Source organism: Balaenoptera borealis (genome assembly GCF_965194805.1).
Source record: "Balaenoptera borealis genome assembly, chromosome: 11".
NCBI lineage: Eukaryota > Metazoa > Chordata > Mammalia > Artiodactyla > Balaenopteridae > Balaenoptera > Balaenoptera borealis.
Genome location: NC_138868.1, coordinates 105,157,401 through 105,176,413, shown reverse-complemented (window position 1 = coordinate 105,176,413; position 19,013 = coordinate 105,157,401). Strand labels below are relative to the sequence as shown.

General features: G+C 50.0%; 1 protein-coding gene across 4 annotated transcripts in view; it reads left to right on the top strand.

The window, feature by feature from the left end:
• KIRREL3 (kirre like nephrin family adhesion molecule 3) overlaps positions 1 to 19,013 on the top strand; it is a 559,614-nt gene that overhangs the window by 250,344 nt on the left and 290,257 nt on the right. The gene's annotated exons all lie outside the window — the stretch shown is intronic.

Sequence of the window (19,013 nt, the reverse complement as noted above, 5' to 3'; positions counted from 1 at the left end):
TGGTCCTCCCATGGGAGGGAAGCTCAGCGGTTAGACCACCTGAGGACCCCCTGGATACATTTTTTCTTCTCTCCCTCATCTCTGGCTTTGGTCCTATGGGCTTCTTTTCATGCAGGTGTTTGTTTGGGAATTTGGGGGAAACACAAAGAACCACTGGAAATGGCCATACCGAGTATACCAAGTATTTACTGTAGCACAGCCTGGGGGGTTTGTTTGGTTTTGTTGTCTTTCCTTTTTTTCTTTTCCTTTTTTCCTATCTTGGTCTTATCTCACTGGCCTCAGCTCATGTGACCACATTGTAAAATTCTATTTTGTCTTTTTTTTAGATGTTGAAATGTGAACCAAATGCTGTTTTTAACGAGTTAGGAAATTGTTTAGGCTTCTCTCTCTCTCTTTCTCTCTCTCTCTCTCTCTCTCTCTCTCTCTCTCTCTCGCTCTCGCTCTCGCTCTTGCTCTCTTTTTTTTTTTTCTTTTGAATTGCTATAGGGCATACCTCAAAGCTTCAGTTGGAAGCCTGCAATTTCATTAGGCAACAGAGCCTGCGCTGTATCACAGAGATATCACCACAGCTCAAATTCAAAGGGTCTCTGGTGGAGGAACCAGGATACTGGACTTGGAACATAGGAGGGTGATGTTGGGGGAGGTTCCCTGAGATCCTCTCAAGGGGGTGGCCAGAGGCAGGGTGACTGCCCAGGATGGCAGGGGTGCCCACTGGTGGCCAGGGTCTCCCTCTTTCCACTGGGCCTCCAGCCCAGAATATTCCACTACCCAGTAGACATTTCCACCAGGATGGCTCCCATCACCTCAAACCTAAAATGTCTTGAACAGAGTCGATTGCTTTCCTTACTGAACCAGTTCTATTATTGTTTCAATCTTTATTTAGTGTCTACTACGCGGCAGACAGAATTTTAAGTGTTGGGGTCACGGTGTGCAGCAAAGACACAGTATCTGGCTCCTGAAGCCTACACTCTAGCAGGGAAAGCAGATCTGAAATGTTGTTGCCGTTGTCCTGAGCGCCATAAATAACAGTAATACAAGTACTGTTCATTGAGTCCTTACCGTCTACCAGACGCCATTGCCGTCACCACTGGACATGGACGGGGAGCCCGGACTTAATCCAGAGGGTCAAGACAGGCTCTGTACCCTCTTCCTCAGCCCCATGTAGTGGCCCCCTTGGCCCCCATTTGTTCTCAGACACACACTTTGGAAACTGAGGTCTCTGCCTCCTCTGTCCTTCCTCTCTAACATCACCAAACATGGCTGTGCCTCCATCACCTGTCCCTCCTCTCCTGGCCCTCCGTCACCTGTCCCTCCTCTCCTGGCCCTCCGTCACCTGTCCCTCCTCTCCTGGCCCTCCGTCACCTGTCCCTCCTCTCCTGGCCCTCTCTGGTCCAGCAGCCTGGCTCCCCCAGCTGGACATCACAACAGCCCTGGCCTCTCTGCCTCCAGCCTCCCTTCTGTCCTCTCTGCTGTGCACATCTCCTCCAGATGAACTTTCCGAAAGGCTGCTCCCTGCTCAACGTCTTAGTCACTTATTCAACAAAGATTAATCAGAGGGTCTGCCTCACTCCAAAACTCAGGTTACACCACTTCAAAAACAAGTTTAAAAGACTTGTAAAAAGCAAGTCATCCACTTATTACAAGACTGTCTTAAAATCAGATGGAATCACTTTACCTGTGCATTCCTTCATAGCAAAATAATTGTTAAACTTTATGAAATAAAAGACTAATAAAGCATAAAAGAAATCAGGTTATATGTTTCAGTAGAGAAACTGATGCCAATTGTGGTCCCTTGACTAAAGACAGTCCAACCTCCTTCACCTGGCACGCTTGCCCTCCCCCCATAGGCCAGCTTTCCAGGTTCATCTCCACAAATGACCTGTTCACCACTTCCCCAAACACAACTTCTGCCTTCTTGGGCCCCATGCCCCTCTCCATTTCTACTTGTTATTCAGAAATAAGACCCTAACCAAATGTCACCTCTCCATGAGGCCTTCCCTGATGAAGCCAAGCGGAAGTGCAGAAGTAGTTTCTCCCATCACTGAATTTATTCCAAGATACATCCTCAGTGCACATGCCTGCCTGTGTGTGTCTGACACACTCATATGCATGCCACACAGGTGGCTGAGAACCCTTAGGAATCCCTGTGTGCACCTGCCGTTGGTAAACCTTGGCTCTGCTCCAGGAACTGTGCTAAGTGGCCAGCCAGAGTCTCCCTTGTATTCATCACAACCCTTTAATGAAGTGGGCACCATCATCATATCCCCATATTACAGATAAGATCAAAGAGGTTAGGTGAGTTGCATAAACAAGGTCATACAGCCAGTAAGTGGCAAAGCAAAGATTGAAACCCAATTCTGACCTAATCCCATGTATGTAATACTACACTGCCATTCATCAGGCAAGAATTCCTCTTTAAACCATCATGTACCTCCATTGCCTTGTATAGCGCTTCTCGTGCAGTACGCATCCACAGCTATATCCCAATACCTCACACAGAGTCCGGAACATCTCCTGCGTGTGCAGTAAACACCTTTGACTGAATGAATGGGCTTGTTGCCGGGCACCCCAACAAAACTGCTGAATGAGAACAGCTGAAACCGGGGCCTGAGAGTCTCTATGTCGACAAAAATCCAGGTGATTCGTACACAGCCAGCCAGCCCTCCCCTGTCCACAGGCTGACATTACGACACTAGTCCAGCAAAAGACACTGAGGCCCACAGTGGTTAATCGACTTGCCCAAGGTTAGCAGCCTACCTCCCACCCCCAAGCCGTTTCTTCTGGCTGGAGCCTTTATAGTCAGCTCCTCTTAGTGTCCGCCTGGCTGGAAGATACAATACGAACACTGGGCAGAAAGCAAGCCCATATCTCCATCTGTCCTGTCTAAGGGGATCTTAAATTGGTTTTCCTGACTCTTCCCTCTGAGGAGGCACTTACTAGGGCCTCATCTCAGAGAAGCTGAGCAGGGGACAGCCTCTGAGCAGCTGACCTAGAAACTCCAAACCACGGCAAACCAAGTCTTTGACCTGGAAGTGCCTTGTTCTTGGGTTTTGCTTAACGCAGATCCATCATCTTCAGAATCTCCTTCTTGCCTCTTCAGAGAGGAGCCACGTTGCCCCGCAACCAGTGTGTCAGTGACGCGACAAAGCTGTTGATCAATAAAGATCAGACTGCATGACCTCTCTCTGAAGCTGTGTTTGGCCTATCTGGTTTTAAAAGCCACTGTCTGCTAATTTCTTAGCAGCTGGGGTGATGTATTCAAAAGAAAATAAGATTTGGAGTTAGACCTACCTGGATTGATGTCCCAATTCAGCCACATACTGGCTGTGTGATCTCGACAAGTCACTTGCCCTCTCTGATCCTCAGTTTCCTCATCCCTATTGTGAGGAGAGTTTAATGGGGAATCTCTGGTTCCCTCCAGTCCTGACATCTATGTTCTGTGTTCCACGGCCTGCGGTGTGAGCTCCTCCTATGATCCAAGTTCAGCGTGATGAACAGACTCAGTTCTGCTTCATGTCGGCCATTCTGTGTTATCAGTCCAGCCCACTGAGGCATGAAAATAAATCAGAAGCAATGAGAGGTTAGGATACCTTGTCCTTCCATGAATACCACCGTCCTCCCAACCCCCAGTCTTGCCTTGATAATAAAGCTCCCCTTTATACAGACAGACAGCACGACTCTCTGGGAAATCCTCAAGAAATGCCATCCATATGTTTTTGAATCATTTACACTGAACCCATCATAATATTGTTCTTTGAAGATCCATCTACATTTGTTCTAAAGGCTTATTTTAAAGCTTATGCAAATGAACTAGATTAAGGTTGCATTCTGGAAGCTGAGGCTGGAAAATGGGAAGTTCATTTTAAAGCTTGGTGTAAATAGAGTTTTGCATGTGTTCCAAATAGTTCTCCCTTCTTAGCCCAAGTGTCCTCCGTTCAACCCCCCCATAACCTCAGCCCGAGAGAAGTTCTCTGGGAGGGAAATGCTAATTGGTGGCAGTAGGAATAATGGAAAGAACCAGGAAACGGTAGTCTAATTCTCCACCTCTTAACTAGCCTTATGGCATTGGGTGAGTTACCCAATTTTCCTAGGTTTCAGTTTCTTCATTTGGGTCCCACATAAGACCTCTGTGGTTCCCTGATGTCGGCAGCATTAGAATTGTCTGAGGACCAGATTCTGGACTTCTCGCCCTGATCTACTGAATTATAGTCTCCAGGAGTGAAGCCCCAGAATTGGAATTTTTCACATGTTCCCCAAGTAATTCTGATGTGCGCCCAGGTATGAGAACCACTAGCCTAGATAATCTACAAGGATCTCTCCTCGCTACCTACAAGGTTCTACGATTTGTACTGAAGTATCTCTTTTCAACTCATATTTCCCTACCTGCCTCCTGCACTCTTGTATGTGCTAAAAATTCCCATTTATCATATGGCCCATACTGTGAACTCTCAGGCATTTCCTTTGAAGAATCTTGATGCACTTGTTGAACTCTGGTTGGATGTAAGAAACCATCACTTATCAGCCCAGCACACTCTGATGACGAGGCTGAAGCTTGGAGCTCAGTATCTGGTGGCATGACAGAGCCCCTGAAGAGTCATTGTGTCTGCGCTACGGAAGCTAGCAGACCCCCTGATGAACAAACACAGCTGCATCAGTAAAATGACCTGCATATTAGCACCCTTCTGTCTATGTAGGTGTTGAGTGAGTAGCATTATGGGAATCTGCATTAGAACTTGGACCTGTGCTCCAAAGCACTGGTGAAAATGGAGATGGGGGGGAGAAGAGAGAAGAGGCCTGTGCTTTGGAAAGGACACCTTGTCTTTCCCCTGAATTGCCTCTTCCTACTGTTGAGAACAGAGAGTTGGCCTGTGTTGTGTAATGCCCAGGATGGTTTTCCGTGCAGTGCCCGCAGAAACGAGCTCCTTGTGATGATAGCTTCTCCCTGGTCTGTCACTTGCCCTGTTCTCACACAGCCCCACAGTCAGCGCTGTTTGATGATATTTCCGAGAACCTTGTCCCTTGTTATACCATGGAGGACTCCCCTGGGACAATGTACATCTCCTGCTCAATGAGTCTGGCTTTCTCCAAGCAGCATGACCTCATTTTGATGTAAATCTGGCAAGGGTTACCTTCTCTGCTCCCAACAAGGAAAGGATATACCTGAGCCCAGCGAGGCAGAACTAAGAATTTGTCTAACTTTGTCTTTCAGTCCATTTTTGTTCCTCCGCCCCCCTCACCTCTCCATCAAAGCACCAAGCACCCACCTCCCGGACCCTACCATCTTTGAGTCTCAATCGAGCTGTGGGATTATTGTTTTATTAGTCTTCTTTCCCAAGATAAATGAAGATGCTGGGACAGAGCAGTGTCTTACCCATAGGGATAAATTGCAAATATAAGCAACATGCTTCCGGGTAGGAGAGAGATCTGTGAGTGAGGGGCTTTCATGTGACCCCCAAGTCAGGGCACATTTGTGACTGCTGAAGGCTGGTCTGGAATATCCAGACAGACTTTTCTAACTTCCAGACGACTGTGGCACCAAAAAGTAGAACGAATACCATCGCCACTGAATTTAGCAATAGAGCAGTTTAGTTTCTTTCAATCCTATTTATAAAACCATATTTTACACCACTGCTTCAATTCAGCTCCATCTGCAGTCTCTTCCATTAATCACAGTAGAACTCCCCACTGTAGCTTTCATTACCTGCTCAAAATGAATGTGGAGAGAAAACATAATTAGGTGCCACTTTTTAAAAATAATATCTTGAAAACAGAGCGATGACTTAAATAAAAAAGAAGGAAGGGGGAAAAAACACCATTTGAACTAATGAGCCAAATTACCTCAGGTTAAGCTGGATTTTAAATCAGCTCTTTCTTTCTCTTTCTCTCTCTCTCTCTCTCTCTCTCTCTCTGCCCCCAGCCCTCCAGTGAATCATGACAAATTTAGAGTTCAGCTGGATGGATGATTAGATTTCCTCGTCTCTGCCGAAACAATGAAATATTTCTATAATATTAAACCCGTCAAACTGATCAAAGTGCAGTGTCACAATTCTAAGTGCTGCTTCTTGCCCAATCCCCTCTGCTCTGGCAAGATGGAGCACATTTTATGTGCTAGCCCTAAATTCCCTGAGGTTTCTGAAACCTGATCCATGCTGCCTGATTGGCGGGGGTTGGTGCCTTTCTCCTGGAGGTGTTTGCCACTGTCGACGCCGCTGGCGGGAGTATCCCCCAAGGGCCATCTCATCCACCAAGCCCGGCACACGCCTTGACTGTTGTTTGTGCCTCCTTCGGCCTGAAATACAGACTTTGTATGTTACCAAACCGAGGGGCTGAGCCGGGCAAGAAACCCTCGGGAAGCGTGTGTTGGGTGGTGTAAGACCCAGGCAGGGTTCATGGTTCATGGTGCTACCTGACACCTGGCCCAAAACCAAGGGACCAAATGCTACTCAGGGGCCTCTCAGCTTTACCCCCAGATTCCTCAGTTTCTTCTCCTGCAAATGAGAGTAATTCAGTAATGCCGGCTCAGCCTATGGCACAAGGCTGTTACGCTGATGAAGATTAAGTGATTTATGGAGAACCCCGTAGCCAGGCCAGGATGGGGTCACATGAACACTATTATGAGTGTCACCCCATGCTCTGTGGGCAAGTTATCTGTGGAAGTCAGGCAGTTTGCATCGGTGAATCCACATTTTAGATACTAACATGGAACAGCGGGGAGAGTTCAGCTTCGGAGCCAGATCAGTCTGGATTTGAGTTTCCTTTCTGGCATTTTCTAGCTGTGTGGCTGTGAGCAAGTTACTTGGTCTTTCGGAAACAGTTTCTTCGTTTGTACGATGGAGATAATACATACCTGCCTTTTAAGATCGCTGAGGTGTTATGAGAATTAAATGAAACATATATTTAAGCACCTGGAACACAGTAGGCTCTCGATAAATGATAGCTTTATCACTGAGGTGCTTTGTTTACTAGACATTGTCTGGAAGAATAAGGAAACAAGAGATGTCGCTCTGCCTTTAAGGAGCTTCTTGTCTGACACCAGGTCCTGGGGGGTGGAGTTCATTTCTTTTTCCATAAATTTTTTTTCAGGTAACTACCTGACTCATGAAGCAGTAAACCTCTTTCTGGGTTGTCGTGGTTTTTTGTTGTTGTTGTTTTTTAATGTTGTTTTGTTTGGTTTTGGCCTTCTTTTCTTAAGACCTGCTAGGGCTAAAATAGGAAAGGCCATTTCGGGGAAGGGAAAAGGATGGAGGGAGCCAACAAGGGGATGAATACGGTGACTTCTTTTCTTAACAAATGAGAAACAAGCTCAAGATTTACAGATTACGTGCTATTAATTACCACCCAGCAAATATTGAACCACAATGTTGTGCTCCTAGAAAAAAAACAGGAACTCAGCCTGGTTACTAAAGGGCTCCATTAGCCTGCATGAACCTGCGTCCCACTCGTGTGGCTGAATCCCATTCATGTGAACCCACGTCCCATTCATGTGAACCCGCATCCCACTCGTGTGGCTGCGTCCCATTCGTGTGAACCCGCGTCCCACTCGTGTGGCTGAATCCCATTCATGTGAACCCACGTCCCATTCATGTGAACCCGTGTCCCACTCGTGTGGCTGCGTCCCATTCATGTGAACACGCATCCCACTCGTGTGGCTGCGTCCCATTCGTGTGAACCTGCGTCCCATTCGTGTGGCTGCGTCCCATTCGTGTGAACCCGTGTCCCACTCGTGTGGCTGCATCCCATTCATGTGAACCTACATCCCACTCGTGTGGCTGCGTCCCATTCGTGTGAACCTGCGTCCCATTCGTGTGGCTGCATCCCATTCATGTGAACCTACATCCCACTCGTGTGGCTGCGTCCCATTCGTGTGAACCCGCGTCCCACTCGTGTGGCTGCGTCCCGTTCGTGTGAACCCGCATCCCACTCGTGTGGCTGCGTCCCATTCATGTGAACCCGCGTCCCACTCGTGTGGCTGCGTCCCATTCATGTGAACCCGCGTCCCTCTTGTGTGGCCCTGAGGACTCCAGGGGAGGCACAGGCAGGGCACATCCGGCAGGGTCTGGCCGGGTGCCTCTAGGAAGCCCACCTGCACCTGTGGCCCATGTCTGGAACGGTGGCGAGGGGGAGCCCTCTGCCAGGAAGGACCAGAAGGAGGCAGAGGACCAGAGGAGGTGGGGTAGGTGGGACGGCCAATGGTGCTGTTGGGGGATTCTCACCTTGGAATCAGAGACAGGTCGGGTTTTGTTCCTTGGCTTAGCTGTGGGCCTTGCACACTTTGTAACTAGCACATGGGAAGCCTTAGGTATACTTGTGCATCTAAAATGTCCTGCCCTGACCAACCTTGTGCATACACAAGCCTCCTGTAGCTCACCATGTCCCCAAATGCCCTCATACACTGGAGGATGCCGAGATGGGCAAGAAGCTAACACACATTGATGGGTCGTCACCATGCTAAGTGTTCACGTAAGTGATCTCATTCCGTCCACCACTGGGATCATTGCCATCGTTGTACTGGTAGGGAAACCGAGACTTCAAGATGTTGAGCCCTTGCCCAGGTCCTTTACTGGGATCCACATATGACCCAGAAGCCCCTGTTCTCCTCCCCACCCCAGCATGCTGCCCCACCCCTAGACCCCAGGACGATGGGGGCTGCTTGGGTGGTGGGAAAGCCGAAGGGCGAGCTCACACCCGCTCTGCCTTCTCCCTGCCTCTGTGGCCGCTGCCCTCGGTGCTCTGGAGCTGAAGCCACCAGCACACTCTCTGCCCTGAACGTTTCCTGCTTCCCTCCCATATTCCTGGACCCCAGCCCGATGCACTGACAGCCACCATTGTCCCCAGAGTCAGCCCCCCAATCAGGAGGACACATTCATTCTCCCCTTGGCGAGTGCATCCCCACTCCGTACACTCTCACCCAGATTCTGCCAAATCTGCATCCGAAAATTGCCAAATGAAGCAAAGTGGGAAACTTACTACTTGAGAAAACTTTAGCCTTTTTTCTTTTCTGAAATCTGAACAAGGGCAGTGCTCCTGAAGATAATGTTTTCTGATGTAACAAATTGCTGGCTTCCTGGATAACTAGAGAGTGCCTTTCCCTCCCATGCTCCCTGACAGCAAGAGTAGGGCACACCCTTTGAGTTCTTTATCCCGGGTACCACAGGGACATGTATGGGGACCCCCATCCGCCTGTCTCCCTGTGACCTTTATCCCTACCGCCACCTCAGTTTTCTCATCGTAAAATCAGGAGGCTGGTCTACACGAGGGTTCCTCAGCCTCAGCACTATTGACATGTCAGGTGGGATGATGCATTGTTGCAGGGACTGTCCTGTGCATTGAAGGATGTGTAGCAGCATCCCTGGCCCCTGCCCACTAGATGCCAGGAGTACACACCCCACCCCTCCATCTAGTTGTGACAACCCAGAATACCTTCAGACATCGTCAGACCTCCTCTGGAGAACAAAATTGCCCCCAGTTGAGAACCAATGGCCTACTTGATCGCCGAGCATCCTTCCAACGTTCAAGTTCTCTGCTTAGAAGGTGTATGAACACACAGAAAGCTTGGATGGGGTTGGTTGACTAGAGGTGGACCTCTATTCAAATCCCAGCTCTGACATTTACGTTTCAGCGTTTTATAACTGGTCAGATTGCTTTGCTTCTCTGAGCCTCAGTTTGCTTATCTACAAAATGGAGATGATAGTACCTATTTCATAGGGTGGATTGAAGAATTCAATGAGAAAATGTATATAAAACATCTGGCACATAGTATATAGCCCAAAAAATGATTCTGTTTTTGTATGATTGTAACTGAAAGTAAGCCAGATCATCTGCTTTCTCTGGACAGTCCTTCTTGTGACCCAATTCATACAAATTCACACACAGCTGGCCAGCCAGCTTCAATACCTATGCAAAGAAAGAAATTAATACATGTATTAAATATTGCTATGTCCTTGCACTACATTAGCTGTGGAACTTCTCAGGCTACATCAGGAATGTAAACAGCAGTGAGAACTAGTAAACGCAGTGATAGCTATGGGCAGAGCCAGACCCCTGTCAAAGTCCAATGCCTTTGGAAATGGAAACATCGAGTTATTTATTTTGTACCGTCAGTATCGGGAATGATCCCTCTTATTTTGCCATTAAATTAAGATTATCCATTCTCTGTTACCCAGGATAAATGCCATATATGAGACGGGAAGGGATGAAAAGTAGTTTTTAGCTGGATTTGTTCACTCCCAGTGAGTTCATGTCTCCTCTTTGGCTTGGTTCTACCCAAAGGGCAATTTACTTCAGTTCATACAGAAAGAGAAATGGAAATAATATCTATCCTTAAACCAGAGTTACAGGTTTCGATTTTCTCTTCTCTCGTTTCCCATCTTCCGAGGCCTGACAGCCGTCAGTTACCTTCAAAACCACTTTCTCCAGTAAGCCCCAGTTCCCCAGTGCGCGTTACGGAGCTCACACCCTGGTCTGGCCTGCCCCACAAGAGGTTTTACTCTTCAATGGAAGTATTGAGCAGTCGCCGGGTTCCAGGCCTGGTTTCTATATTGTGTCAACAAAGAGTGGGCGGAGGAGGCTGGAAATGGGGCTGATGGAAACTCTCCTTTCTCTCTTCCTGGCTGACCATGCTTCAGTCTCTGCTGCTCCAGGGTCCCCGCAGCGCTCACCTGGCTTTGCTGGTTTCCTTTGCTATTACTCACCTCCCAGCTCTACTCATCGGCCTCTGCTTCACGCTCAGATCCAGTCACATTTTGGCACGCCTGCAAAGTGCTGTTCTCTTTCATGTATTTCATCTCACCTAGCCTTCCCAGGAACTTATTTCACAGATTTACAGAGAGGTCAAGGGTATCGTCAAAGGCCACCACTAGGGATTGGTAGAAATGAGTTGACGTGTCCCCCAGCTCTGAGTCCCAGGGCTTGTTCCTCTCTCCAGCAGCGGCCAACCACGGTCCCGACAGAAAAACCCTTTCTTCCTTAGGATGGGAAACATCCCCTATGAGCCTCTGCACTACAGATGCTGTGATTGGTCCAGGCCATGCCAGTCAGCCCTGCCCTTGACCAGAGACAGAAACAGGGCTGGACCAAAGGACAGTGTCATTCCCTGAACATCAATGTCCGTGTCTTTTAGCCATCATTCCCTCGGCCTCAATTAACACCCAACCACCCCTTCTCTTCTACCTGGCGAACTCCTGTTCATCCTTCTAGAATCAGTTCAAGAATCATCTCTTCAATGAAACCTTCTCTGACCTCTCCATGAGTCTCCCCCTCCGTGTGCCTTTAGCACTGTGAACACGTCTCTAGCAGGTGACATTCCATGTCTTATTTATTACTTTCTGCAATTCCTAGGATACAGCAATACTGAATCAATGTTTCTTAAATAAGCAAATGGATGAATGGAAAAATGGGGGGGGGGGGTGTGAAATCTCAAGCCAAATAACAAACACAGTATTTGAACTACTATAGAAATGGCCCAAGAAAAATCTACCATAGATTCTGAAAGTAGAGCTTTTTTTTTTTTTCTTTCATGAAAGCCTGGGAATTTTGAGAGAGAAGCAGAGAAAGGTCTATTTTCTTCCCACCCACAGGTTGATTTCCTTTAGTGCAATGCTTCTCAAGCTTTAATGGGCATACAAATAATCTGGGGATCTTGTTAAGATGGAGATTCTGACCCAGTGGTTCTGGGGTGGGGCTCCCAGGTGACCCTCAAGCTGCCCGACCACACTTTGAGAAGCAGACTCTGATTTCTTCTGGGCTGCGTCCTACCTTGTCTGAAGTTGCTGGCCTGTCACTCCGAGCCCCCAGTAGGGCCAGAACGCCCTGGCATCCCTTTGTCAGCTTAGCAAAGCAGCTGTCTGCTGGTTTATTTACTTCCTCCCATTATCACCAGGGGAAGAGAATCCGTAGACATGCCACATCTTGTTTACAACGAGCATCAGAAAAGTTAAAAGTACAAGTTTAAAAAAAAATTGCATCAGCAGCCCCTTAGAATCACACATGTCAGGGGAAAAATGGGCTAAAGGAGAGTCATAAAATATTAAATGACACTGTGTCAAGACACAGATAGGGGCAGAACAATAATTAAAGTAAACAGCACATCAAAACCCTCGCTAAAACCGTTATTTAAATTGAAAGTAAATGTAGGAATGGATCATGTAGCCTTGTATAAATGTGTTCCCAAGAGCCTTTTAAGAATATTAATGATTATGGAAGTATAATGGCTGCATATCAATGATCATATTTACAGCAAATGACAGCTCAGAGGGAGAAGAAAAGAGTCTAGATCCTTCCGAAGACGCAACGGGTTTGATCTTCCCTGCACACTGTGTCCCTCCCGGGGACGGAGGGAGTGCTGGGCAGATGATGAAGGTATCCTGAGCTAGCTTTCCTGCGGTGCGAGGGACAGAAGGCTGCTTGGGCAGGGCGCCTTGGCCGTGACTGTGGTCCTCCTCTTTCTGGGCCAAGACACCAGCTGAGCGCCTACTGTGTGTCTGGCCCGTGAGTCCTTACCATCTGTAAAAATACTTCCCCACCTTACTTGAAAGTTTCTGAAAATTGCAGCGGCCCCAAAACCAGAAAGGGAGACTCTAGAGAACTTTCACTGACTTTTCAACAAAGGGGCTAGAAATTCCCCGTCTGAATTGGAAGGTTGTACTCTTATCAGAGGTGAAATGCTCCAAATTATCTCAAGATGCCTCAGTGCCCAGCATTCATTTCTTCAGTATTCACAGCAAGGGCCAATCTCCCTCCTCTGATATTGGATTTCACCAAAACTCTCCGAGAATCCAGTGGGTAGGCAAGCTGTTCAGGGTCCAGAATGAAACACTTAAGCACTGTTTTCCCCTTAGGGTTCAGCCTCTTGCTAACTTCTGGTTTGCTTGGTTTTCTGGTGAGAGAAAGGGCTCCCACTGGGCCTTTCTTGTCTATGGCCCTCTGGGGTCAGATTCCAAATCTCTCCTTAGGATTCTTCTTAGGCAAAGTCTCCTGATGGGCAACATCCCAGCATCAAAAGGTCACCTTCCTAGAAGCGTCTCCTCTCTTCTCCGAGATGGCAGCTGAGCCAGAGACGGTGTCCTGGCTCTGGGCCAGGCTTCCCAGGCCAACTGCACATCAGGAACTGGAGGCACATGCTAGGTCTTCACTGCCTCTCCGTCTCTGACTCCAGCCTTCCTGGGGCTGGTGATGGACTGGATTGGCCCTTGTCATGAAGCTGGTAAAGCCTAACTTACTTAGTCGAAATCATAGTCTTATCCGGCTGACCAGAGAGCAACAGAGTTTTCACCCCAAGCCCAGCTAACAACAAAGCATTGCTTCCCTTTCTGTGCTTATATTTTCTCAGGGTGGCTTCATGAGGAGTGGACAGGATTGGGGTATTCCTGCAACCCCTGGTCAATATAGAACTTACCATGTTATTGCATTATTATAAACTATGAAGTCATTTTACTGTTAATAATAGCTTCATATTAACTACTATATTATTCTAGCCATTACTTAAATCCTCCATCCCAAATCCCTGGCTTTGATTGCCATTCCTGCAGGAACTCTGAGTCTCCTAATGGACACATTGGTGAGGCCCGGAGGCAGGGCGGCGAGGAGGTGACATTAACGAGATCCCCACTCCTGGCACCCCAGAAACCCACCGAGCCACTAGCGGGACCCTCCCTTCATGACTTTATTCACCTTCCGGCAGCCACTTCTCCCTCTCCTCCCTGCTGGAGGCTCAGTCCTCAGTTGCTTCCTCAAAGAGCTACCTGCATCAAAGTGGCCACTGTTTCCAGCATCTTCCCTTCCTGGTCCCTTTTGTTCTTTGCTTTTGATCTGGCATATGCTGGGGGCCAGGCTTTTGTCTTTCAGCTTGTGAATAAATGGAAGCACTTAGGCAGCAGCGCCAGCCGCTGGTTAGTTCCTTGTTCTTCCCTAACTGGGAGCGGGAGGGGTCAGGAGGCTTGGGACCTACTAGTGGTCTCCTTGGGGCCATCAGGTCTGGTGAGCAGGCAGAGCTTGGGCGTCCCAAGGCCTGAGTGCCAGGCCCTGTCCTTCCAGCCACAAGGGGTGGCTTCACCCACTCGTTCACCAGGCACGGTTCAGGGCGCTGGTCTGCAACGACCAATAAAACCACATCTCAAGGAGACTGCAGGAATGTGAGAGGTACACGTAAGAATGCACACAAGTCGTGGTGCAGAGGACACTCGGCTGAAGCTTGAAGGATTAAGTAAACACTGGCCAGACGCAGACAGTGAACCTGGTGCGTGAGCTCTGGTGGGACAGGGTCATGAAAGAGCGTGATTTCCCCGGGGAGCTGCAAGTTCTCCCATCTGGCTGGAGCAGAGAATGAGGGGAGAGCCGGAACACGGGGCTGGAGGGGTGGTAGGCAGGGGCCATATCACGGAGAGTTTGCAAACTACAGTCGCCCTCTGTATCCGCGGGTTCCGCATCCTCAGATCCAACCAACCACCATTCAATCAACCGAGGATCGATAATATTTGATAAAAACAAATTCCAGAAAGTTCCAAAAAGCAAAATTGGAATTTGCCAGGCACCAGTAACTATTTGCACAGTGTTTACATTGTGCTAGGTATTGTAAGTAATCTAGAGATGATTTAAAAGTATACAGGAGGATGTGCGTATGTCATATGCAAATACTAGGGCATTTTGTGTAAGGGACTGGAGCGTCTGGGGATTTGGGTATCCATGGGGGCTCCTGAAACAATCCCCCGTGGATACAGGGGGAGGACTGTATGCTAAGAAGTTGGGAAGTGGAGAAATGCAGATGGATTTGTTTGTGGTTAAGAATTCTCTCAGGAAGCAATGAAAAGAGTGGCTTAAAGGGGGAGCCTGAGGTCAGAGAGACCAGTTAGGGAAACATGGCATCATCTTAGCCAGGGTTTTGTCAGCTCTGCACCGTCCACATTTGGGACTGTAAACTCTTGGGGGTGGAGGCTTGTCCCGTGCGTTGTAAGATGCTCAGCCGCATCCCTGCCCTCCGCCTGCTGGATGCCAGCAGCAACCACTCAGTCATGACGATCAAAAAGGTCCCCAGACATCGCCAACTATTCCCACGGGGGCAAAGTCTCCCCCGAGTGAGAACCGTTCATCTAAGCAGAAGATGATGCAATCCTAAGTATGGTGTGAAGATGGGGGCAGATTGAAGACACATTTAGGAGTCAAGCTGAGAAGGACTCGTGACTCACAGACAGATGTGTGTGTTGGGGAGAAGGGCTGAGGCCGGGGTGACCCTGAGATCTTCAGTGGACAACTAGGGCATGTTGGAGGTGCACTGAGATGTGGGGAAGAGAGGACAGAGCAGACTTGGTGGCAACGGAGATCAGGCTGTTTGGACACACCACACCTGAGGGCCTGTGGGTCTCTGGGTGCAGGGTCCAATAGGCAGTTGGCTCCATGGGACTGAGGGTCAGAGCCCAGGTGTGCGTGGAAGACACAGATTGCAGGCTCTGGGATTGATGAGGCTGCCCCCAGGAGGGGTGTCCTGGAGATATGGGGGCCGAGGATAGATCCTAGGGACACCAACATTTAAAGGGCTGGGAAATGGACAGGTCACTGAGAAGAAACAGAGATGTCAGTGGAAGATCAGGAGGACGGTGTCCCAGAAAGAAGACAGGGAAAGAGAGTTTGCAGAGGAAATGTCAAGGAAGGGAAGGGAGGGAAGTGTCCACTGATAACCTCAAAGGGTTGCTTTTGGAGCGAATGTGAAAGATCTGTTAAAGGTGATCTGGCGACTAAGTTCCCCCCACCACCGCTGCCGCCACTGACCAGGGCTCCCTGGGCTTCTGGCTGCCTCCCCAGCTCATAAAATACAGGTTCCTGCCCTTGGGGCGGCTGCACTGCAGGTCGTCCGTGCCCCTGGGGGTGCCCTGGGCCTCACAGTGGCCACAGCAGGACCCAGGCCCACCTGGGAGCACCGGCCAGCCTGTCCTCTGGGCCCCCTGCTGTCTCCAGGAATCCAAAGGCCAGGAGTGGCTCCTGTCTCCCTGTCCTCCCTGTGTTTACGAGGAGAACCCCCGGCGTGTTAGGTGACTCGCCCCCCAAAGAAGCGAGGAGACGCCCTGTTGACCCGCCGATTCCCTCCAGGGCTTTGTGAGCTCCGCTGCAGTGACCTAGAGGAATGGTCCAAATTCCCACTCTCTGTGTCTCCCGCATCGTCCCTAAGACGTCCCTCCCCAGGCTCCACTCTGTCCTTTCCTCCTTTCTCTTTCCGTACTTTACCCATGCACCACCCTGTTCCCCAAAAGAATTAGGGTTTTTGTTAAATCAGAAGTCTTGTGTTTCTTAGAAGTCTGTTTCCCCTGCTTTATTAGGCCATCTCTTTCCAGCAGCTCTCTTACCCCACCTACAATTCAGGCAGGACTCGGGTGAGACGAGGGGAGAGGACCAGCTTGTGTTTATCTGGCCTGGGGTGGGCACCCATCACCCTGGCCCGATTCAAGCCCCAAAGCATGCACACCTGCTCCCAAAGCACCTCCTTCGGGGTCTCCCCAGCAACTGGACAGCCCACTGCCCGGCCCAGCCCCACCATTCCTCCCACCCCTCAAGCTTCAGAGCCAGGGCTCTGCTCCCCAAATACAAACAGCACCCCGGGAAAGGGGGCAGCGAGAGATCAGGGCAGGAGCCACGAGAGAGGGGAAGGGCGGTGGAATCAGCGCAGGACGTGGGAGAGACTGGATGCAGAATCATTTGCCCAGCGGACCACGTTACCTAATGGACAGACCTGCCCCTAAATCCTTTACAGCCCTTACTCCATTGATCAGTACTCGGGGCTTCTTCTGCCTCTCTTCCCCTCCCTGTACAAAGCCCAGGTTGTCCAGGGTTTCTTGGGTTCTACGTCAGCATCACTCAGCCTGGAAACTAATAACCGCGTACAGCAGGCAGCCAGCTGTCTGCGCTGTATCATTTCAGCTCAGGTGGACAGACACCCCTGAACTCCGTACGGGCCAGGCAGGGTGCTTAGCGCTGGAATAGAGCAGGAGCACCCTGCGCCTCTAGGGCCCTACACTCTAGTGGGGAAAACACATCCACGGACACCGCGCTGTAGTATGTGGGTAAGTGTGATGTGGGTGCTACACAAGGACATCCATCCCCATACCCATTCTGCAGAGGGGAAAACTGAGGCTCAGGTCAGGGGCTTGGAGTGACTCAGCCAAGGTCACATAGCGTCCTCTGACCCTGCCCCTCTGTGGTCGTGTTTATTTCACTGGGACTGGCTGCCCTGCTGTGACGGCCACCTCGTCCGCTGGTGGCCCTGCCCTGCAGCACCACTTCCCCGTCACGTCCAGCCCCTCTGATTCGGCCCCGCCTCCGTGACTCTGATATGCCTCCTGAGGGACTGCCTTTGCCCCATGTCCTGTGTGATGTGCTGGAGGCTCCCAGGCACCGTTGCCCTGCTTCCCTCCGAGCTGTGGGGTGTGGAGTCTTCGGGAGAAATACTCCCACCTGGGGCGGCTCTACTCCAAGCTCTGGGCCTCCTCATCCCTGGGCTTGGGGGACCAAGGGCTCCAGGTCAGCACGCTGCGGGCTGCAGGTGTCTCCACCATGTCTGAGCCAGGTTAGGCACTCAGATACTGCTGCGCCTCACCCCAACTCCCCACCCCCCTAGGAAGCCACCAGTTTAGCCCTTCTGTCCTCACAGAGACAGTGCTTCAGTAGCAATTGTGGAAATGGCTCAAGCTAAGTCAAATCTGATTTTCTTTGGGGAGAAAATTGAATTCTCCACTTTGTGAGGTAGACAGAGAGATTAGAAGGAGGAGGACCAGAAAAGCACAGCTCACCCAGGGTGGGACAGCCAAACGCTCCGAGGGGCAGACGGAGGTGTCCATGCAGATCGGAAACGCCGGCCTGGTGGGTGGGCCGGGCCCCGGGGGACAGCTGAGCAGCTCTTGGTCTTTGAGCCTCACGGAAGCCAAGTCCTCCAAAGTGAGCCTCGTCACGAAGCCAGAGCACCGCTGCCCATTTACTTCCTCATTTTAATTTTAAGATCTGTAAAGTCTGAGGCCTTTCTTCTCAGGCTGAGGCCACCAGAGGCAAAACCTCAGATTTCTGGTGGAGAACACGTTCCAAGGGAGCGTGGAGGTGAGGAAGAAGAGGTAGCCTGAGCTTCTGCGAATCCAGGCTGGTGGCAGTGAGGGACGGCCAGCCCGCTGGGCGCAGGGAGTGTCCACGTGGGATCCCCCTCAGCCCCACCTCTTCTGGGGAAGCACCCGCTGTACGTGCGCCTTTGCTGTTCTTCTCAGTCATTTCACACACGTGTATTGATGGTTTCTCCCCGGGAGGCTCTGTGCTGGGCACTGGGAATTTGGAGCTAAGGTCCTGTCCTCATGGAGCTCTTAATCAGGTGGGGAGGATGGGCTTGTCTACGGTAGCCACGACACACCCTGCTGAGACCTCTGGTAGAGGTGGCCCAGAGGATAAGGTGTCTCAGAGGAAGAAGCAGCTGACTGCCCTATAGGAGTGGATGAGAAAGAGAGGAAACTTTTCAAGAAAGGGGGCATCTGAGCCAGGCCTTGAAGGATGAGTAGGAGTTTTCTGGGAAGAACGCAGAAAGGGGGCATTCCTAGCACAGGCAGTAGCATAAGCAAAGGTAAGGAGGCACAGACACATGGCGTGTTCAGAAATGGTGTGTGGTCCAATGCAGAGTTTCACTGAGAGAAGGGAAATGGCAGGGGTGGGGAGAAGAGGCTGGAAAGGTAGACTGAAGCCACTCAAAAAGAGGCATCTTGAGAAGTTTAGACTCTTCCACGAAGCCAAAACTTTACCCCAGAGAAGTTCCAAAAGAAACAATGGGAGATTTATGAGAGAAAATTCTAGAAAACATGTCAGAGCTCTTCCATGGATTTGTGAGGGATTTGTAAGTGCTCCCCTAGAATCACTGAATGTCAGAACTTTAAGAAACTTAGGACAGGATCTCTGTGGTTGTCAAGCTGGGTTCAGCGGAGCCCCAGGGTTCCACGGAAAGGCCTTCGAGACCCACTCCAGGGTGCTGGGTTTAGAATGAGAGGGAGGGCGCTCAGTGT